The sequence below is a fragment of the Mus pahari genome, chromosome 5 (assembly GCF_900095145.1).
Source record: "Mus pahari chromosome 5, PAHARI_EIJ_v1.1, whole genome shotgun sequence".
Taxonomy (NCBI): domain Eukaryota; kingdom Metazoa; phylum Chordata; class Mammalia; order Rodentia; family Muridae; genus Mus; species Mus pahari.
The window spans coordinates 23,304,693-23,311,309 of record NC_034594.1 but is presented as its reverse complement, the minus strand read 5'-3'; positions in this window follow the sequence as shown (position 1 = coordinate 23,311,309).

Below are 6,617 nucleotides of genomic sequence, written 5' to 3'. Positions count from 1 at the left end.
ACATCTAGCCCTATGTATCATAGACTTATTGTTTTATTTATTGTTTGTCCCCAGTCGAGTTGTAGGACGTGGGACATGAGACGTGTGAACACACGGGATTTTTTTTTTTTTCATGGCTACATCTCTAGTGCAAAGAACACATAGTAGGCACTCAGTTAATGCGGTCTGTGAAGGAACACCTACATTTCCTGTGCCTAAGCCTTTACTCATGCAAATGAGAGATAAAAGTGCAACTCTGCCCTTGAATACCTTGCCAATGATAGAAAAATTAAGTCAGAATCTCTGAAATGATTATTGCTGTAAATATAACCAACATATTATGCTGCCGTTCCATGAAATGTAAAGTAAACATTATTTCCGTTGGAAAGGAAGCTGGTTATTTGCATTAAGCCCTTGCTCACCTAGATGTTGAAGGGTAATTATGGGGCCAAGCGTTGTGCCTAGAGAACTTGAAGGCAGCCTAGATCTTAATTTTGAGTCAATGGCTTGATTATATCAATTTGTCATCCTTCTGCTTTTATTCCTTGCTGAATGAAAAACAAGCTGATTTTTTTTTTTAATTTTACAATTTCCTGCACTAAGAAAGTTTTGAAATTCAGGAAGAAATGTGTCTTTTTTTTTTTTAAGCTCCCTTTAAATATGGGCTTCTTACTTGTGTGTAGCTTGAGGGCAGACCGGAATTTCAATGATGCCCTTGTGGTTGGTAGGTAACTTGACACAGGGAGAAAGGGGGTGTGGCTGGTTGGCTGATGCTGGGGTCTCTGCTTGGCTGTGAAACTTCAGGGCACTCCCACATTCTTAAGTTTTCAGACTATAAAACATGAAGATGAAAATTTGTCACCTTTTCATAAAAACATCGTGTTTTATAAACGAAGGCCCGTAAAATTATTTTTGGGTTATTGTTGAGTTATTTTAAAACCCAAGGAAGACAGATCCAGTTTTGACATGAAGTGCTATTATGTATTTAGCAAGTGGGTCTTGGAACAGTGGCTCTGTGTGGATCTGACTGAACTCAAAGCTATGGGAAAGGAATGTCATCATGTGTCATCTTGGCTCACACAGAGGTCTAGAGCCACCTCTACATCTGCATACTCTAAACTACTTAACACACTCAGGGCATTACATCATTTCTAGCTACACAGTAATTTACTTTAGAAAACCCATCCTGTCCTACCCTAAGCAAGGGCGTAGATCACATCTTTAGACAATGCAAAAGAATCATTTTACTTTGGTCTTGAACCAGAGAGTGATGGCAGGCCCAGCGATGGTAGTAAGTGTGGTAGTGACTGATGGTGGTGACTTTCATGCTCCAGATGGTGGCGTTATTGATAATAGTGTTAACTTGGTGGCAGCGAGTGATAGCATTGGTGATGCTATAGTGATGTTGGTGATATTGGTGGCGATGGCAGTGATGATAACTGTGGTGGTGATGGTGGTGGTGATGACATTAAAATGTTTGTCCTGGCCCCAGTTTCCCTCCCCTAAGGTGATCTGGCTCCGTTCTGAAAGTCTGACTCCAATTAATGAGTAATTATCCTAAGAGCCAAAACTCTGGATCTCAATATTTTGACATATTTTATAAATGGTTAGAAAATTAAATCATCAGTAAAGAAAGCATAATGACAAAAGTATTTTAAATGGATTTTAAATTGAGTAAACTGCTACATTAGCTAGAGGTCCCTGAATAGTGAAAATGTACTGTGTAGTGGACATTGGTGGGGTAGTCTTTGTGTTCCTATACTTTCTCTCCTTGTCTCTCTTGATTCCTGTTCTCTTCCTCACATACCAAGTGAGCAGAAATAAGCTGATATCGATATAATTCGCCACTTGTCTAATTTCCTTGGTCAGTGTGTGTTCTCGCCTGATCCGTGAGTCTTGTGGGCTTTTAGCTGGAAAATCCCTTTCCAGACAGTTTGTTCTCAAACGCTCCATGCTCCCGAGTGTAGCCCGAAATATGGATATTATCTGAGTTTATACAGGCTGAGAAGTAGCTATTATCTCAATATGACAGTAAAACAGTTGATTACTTCCTGAAGCACCACTTTAAATCAAGAACCTCTCTAATAAAATCTTTTTAAAATTCTTTTAAATTATAGAACGTGGAATTAACCAGCCTTCACACACTGTGCAGGCCTCTCTCCCAGGCTCAATTCTGAAATGTCTCTTTTTGCCCCGAGTGGCATGGAGTTGAAAAATGCAGATCTAACACTCACTGAAATTTTTGTGAGCAGTTGTGGGCCCTGTGCCTAACTTGATCAATTACTCAGTGATCAGTTTTACACCTGTTTCTTACCTAAGGCCCAAAGCAGTAAACACGCCTTGATCCCATTAAAGCACAAACACTGAAGAAAAGAGCTCATGGAAGTTCTATGTCTGATAGTCTCATTTAGGTTTTAGGTCTCTCGGCTATTTAAACTTAAAACAAAAACAAACAAACAAACAAAATGAAACAAACAAACAAAAACAACCAAGACTAACTCCTAATAGTTGGCCATTTTCTTCTGGGCATTTTCAGGGTCACAAGGCCAGACACTTCCATAAGACAGTGGCTTAATTGCACATATTGGGCCAATGTTGCTAGGCCTGATGAATTCTGTCACTGCAACTGCTGCATTTAGAATCGAGCTCCCAGCCAGGTGGCAATGGCGCACACCTTTAATCTCTGAGTTCAAGGTCAGCCTAGTCTACATTGGGAGGTCTACAGAGGGAATTCCAGGACAGCCAGGGAAAGCATGCCTTAAAACAAAACGAAACGAAAAACTAAACAAAGCAAGAATCCAGCACCCAGCCCAGCAATCACGGAGGCTGATTTGTCTTGGAAGAACATGCTCACACCACTGTGCAGGGCTGCATTCCGTTGGAGATGTTAACATCTGTCTGAGTAAACCCCAGAAAGTGTTTGTGCAAGGGTGTTTGTGCAAGGGTGTTTGTGCAAGGGGTCCCTGTTTGCTCTCTGGTAATACTTAAGTGTTAATTATGACACAGTCACTAGTTTATGACGTCTTTCCATGTGTTTCTACTTACAGAGCCTGCGCTCTCTCTCTCTCTCTGCCTGTTCACAGAGGGCTGGATAAAGCATCATGCTGACGGAGGTCTTGGAGGTCTTGGGTGTGTCTGGTTGAGATCCAGATCGTCCCTATTTTGGTTTTAGCCTTTGGGATGTGATTAGTCACAAAAGCAATGTCCTTGTGAGTAGAACTAGTGCCACTAGGAAGCTGTCCCCAGAGCACCCTCCTGTCTCTTTCACTCAGGGGGATGGAGAGGGAGCCCATCATCTATGAACTAGGAAGTAAGCATTGCCAGGCAACAACTCTGCCAACATCTGGGTACCGGGGTTGCAGGTTCCAGAATACTGAGAAACAGCGCACCACTGTTGTTTAAAAATCACCTAGTTTATGTTATCTTGTAATAGCAGCCCCAAACAGACTAACACAGCGAATGTGCATGCAAATGTAATCTTTCCTTATCTGGTATAAAATATTCTCCCCAGCATCTACGCTAACGAGAATATCTGAAGATAGGGGATGAAATATTCATGACATAAAGCACAGAGCTCTGAATTTAAAAAAAAACATTTTGGCATATTTTAGGGAATCTAACAAGGCGACGAATTCTTTGCTGAAAATGAGAATCTCCGTGTTCATCCTGTACATGGGAACGGAAGCCTTTCCCCTTTCCCGTCATGCACTGTGCCGCATACTCTGTGGGACAACGTGCTACATGGCTCATGTGCGGTCAGGTTCCTGCTATATTGATTGACAGAAGCCTGACACAGCATCAAGGGGCTTTAGCTTTCTTTGATTCCAGAATGCAGTCTAGGTCCTATGGTGGCATCACATACGGCACTTAAAAGGTTTTCTGGTTTTTTGTTTTTTTCATGACTCCGGAGGTTTTGAAAGTAACCTTAACAAAAGAAAATAACATTAAATAAACAGTTGTCCTCTCACTTATACAAAGGAGCGCTGGGAGCACCAGACCAAAGGACAGCATCTCTCAATGATGTTGAAGGATGGAGAATGGATAAATGAGAGCTTCCATCGGCAGACCGCCTCAATAAACTTTGAAACGCGGAGGTGCAGGCATGTTACATAGTTCAGGGTCTGTTGAGGTATAGAGCTTATTTGAGGCAGAGGGTAAATTCATGCTCTCAATGTTGGCAGCTGACAGCAAGTGTGGAAAAAAAAGGAGTGAGGGTTGTGAGAAATTGAGCATAGTGTTAAGGTCAGGAACAAGTTGATTCTTAGGTATAAAGTTGGCGAATAAAGCTTCTCCAAACCAGGAGATGACGATGCCTTTTGTTGTGTGTGGTTTTGGAGTTGTTACTGGGGTTGGGGCAGGGCTCATGAACACTAAACTTGCACTTTACCACTGAACTACATCTCCAGTTCTGCTGTGGCGCTTGAAGATAGCTGTGACTGACAATATGTTTTTATGCTAATAACTTACTCAGATGTTCATTAGATATCATATATCTATATTAGGTACTAGGAATGTATTGACTAATTGACTATCTTGTGGGGGTGCGATAGAAGAAGAAGATATCAACTAAATAAATGTTCTTGAGTTATGAATTATGACTGGGCTCTAAGATTGTAAGGGACTAAGAATAAAATTGGACCGATGATTATGGTAGTTGAATTCATGTGTCTAGATTGGAGGGTAGGGTGTGGTAAAGTTAGCTTTCTGAAGAAGTGACTCTTGACCTCAGAGTTAAAGAGTGAACAGGAATTTGATGTGCAAGACGTGCAAGAGAGATTTGAGAGGTGTGAGACAGGAGACGGCAGCACGTACCCAGCTAGCACAGAGTTGACAAGAGGGAGTTAGCACCCGAAAGGCAGTTATCACCCAAACATTGATGAGACCATGCAGGATCCTTAAGCTCTGTTCAAACATTCTGACTTTATTCTAAGTGAAATGGAAACTTAGAAGAGCTTTTACAAAGTGGGGGATGGTAGGGTGGATATGCTCCTACCTGCGTTTCTCAGTCTGGACACTAGACAGAGAGCAGATATGGAAGACAAGTACAGTGGTTTAATTTATGCGTCAGCTTAACTGGGATAAGAGAGGCCCAGACAGCCTGGAGTACATTACGCCTGACCATGCACGTGATGGCGTTTCCAAAGACTAGCGAGTGTCTCAATATTCCCAGTGACGAAGACCTGCTATCACCGGTGTGGGTGGATATCATCCACTCAGCTGTGGCTGAAGTCATGACAAGACAGTAGAAAAATGAACGTGCTGTCTTGATCTGAGCAAAGCCATCTGTTCACTCCTTCAGACACTGGAGCTGCTCAACCATAGGCTTTTGGACTTAGACCAGGATATACATATGGACCATCTGGCCACCCTAACTGCTAGACCTTAGGGTTACATTGATACTGCATGGGCAGCTCTCCTGTTCTCCAGCTTGCTGAAGTAAGACCTTTCGTACACTCCATACTTACATGAACGAATCCCTCATAATCTCTTCTCACTTGAGTCTGTGCACACACCCATGTGCCTATGTATATAAGTCTGATTTTTGTTCCATTCATTCATTGGGGATGAAAGATCCTCATTTACTCAGTTCGTAGATTCAAATGATAATCTTCTCTGGGAACACTATCACATGAAGAAAACATGTGTGTGCATGTGTGAGTAAGTGTGTGTGTGTGCAAGTGTGTGCATATGTGTGCATGTGTGAGTGTGTGTGTGCATATGTGTGCCTGTGTGAGAGTGTGTGTGCAAGTGTGTGCGCATGTGTGCATATGTGTGCATGTGTGAGTGTGTGTGCATATGTGTGCATGTGTGAGTGTGTGTGTGTGCATATGTGTGCCTGTGTGCAAGTGTGTGTGTGCAAGTGTGTGCACATGTGTGCATATGTGTGCATGTGTGAGTGAGTGTGTGTGCAAGTGTGTGCATATGTGTGCATGTGTGAGTGTGTGTGTGCATATGTGTGCATGTGTGAGTGAGTGTGTGTGTGTGTGCATATGTGTGCATGTGTGAGTGTGCGTGTGTGTGTGTGTGTGTGTGTGTGTGTGTGTATCTTACTGGTTCTGTTTCTTTGGTGGACTCTGCTATGACCAGGTTCAAGACGATTGCAGGAGTCCAGGTAGGAAGGCTGACAGCGTAGAGAGATGCGATGCGGTGGAAATGGAAGGAAAACTCAGGTCTCTGTGTTTGTTCCTGTATGTTACACTGGGAGCAAATCAGACAAGCACTCTGCCGTTCGATAGTTTCTTGCAGTGTATGGTCAGGGAGTTAGTTAAGCGTTGAACATGACGTGTGATGAGAGGGAAGACACATGAGGGAGTCCAGCTATCCAAATGGTGACCGACAGCATGTCCTTCTTTTTAAATGAGCTGTTGCCAGGTAGGCTCTCTCCCCATCTCCCCATTGAGCACGTGCATGCAAACAATGCCTTGTTATCAGTTGTTAGCTCCTTTTCTACGCACTATTGTTGGTGAGGCTCTGTTGCCATACTTTATAACTGCCTAATGCCTTTTCAGGAAACACCTCATTCACTGTTCAGTTCATGGATTCAAATGATAATCTTCTTTGGGAACACCATCACATGCAGAAACCCAGGATGTGTGTGTGTGTGTGTGTGTGTGTGTGTGTGTGTGTGTGTGTGTGTG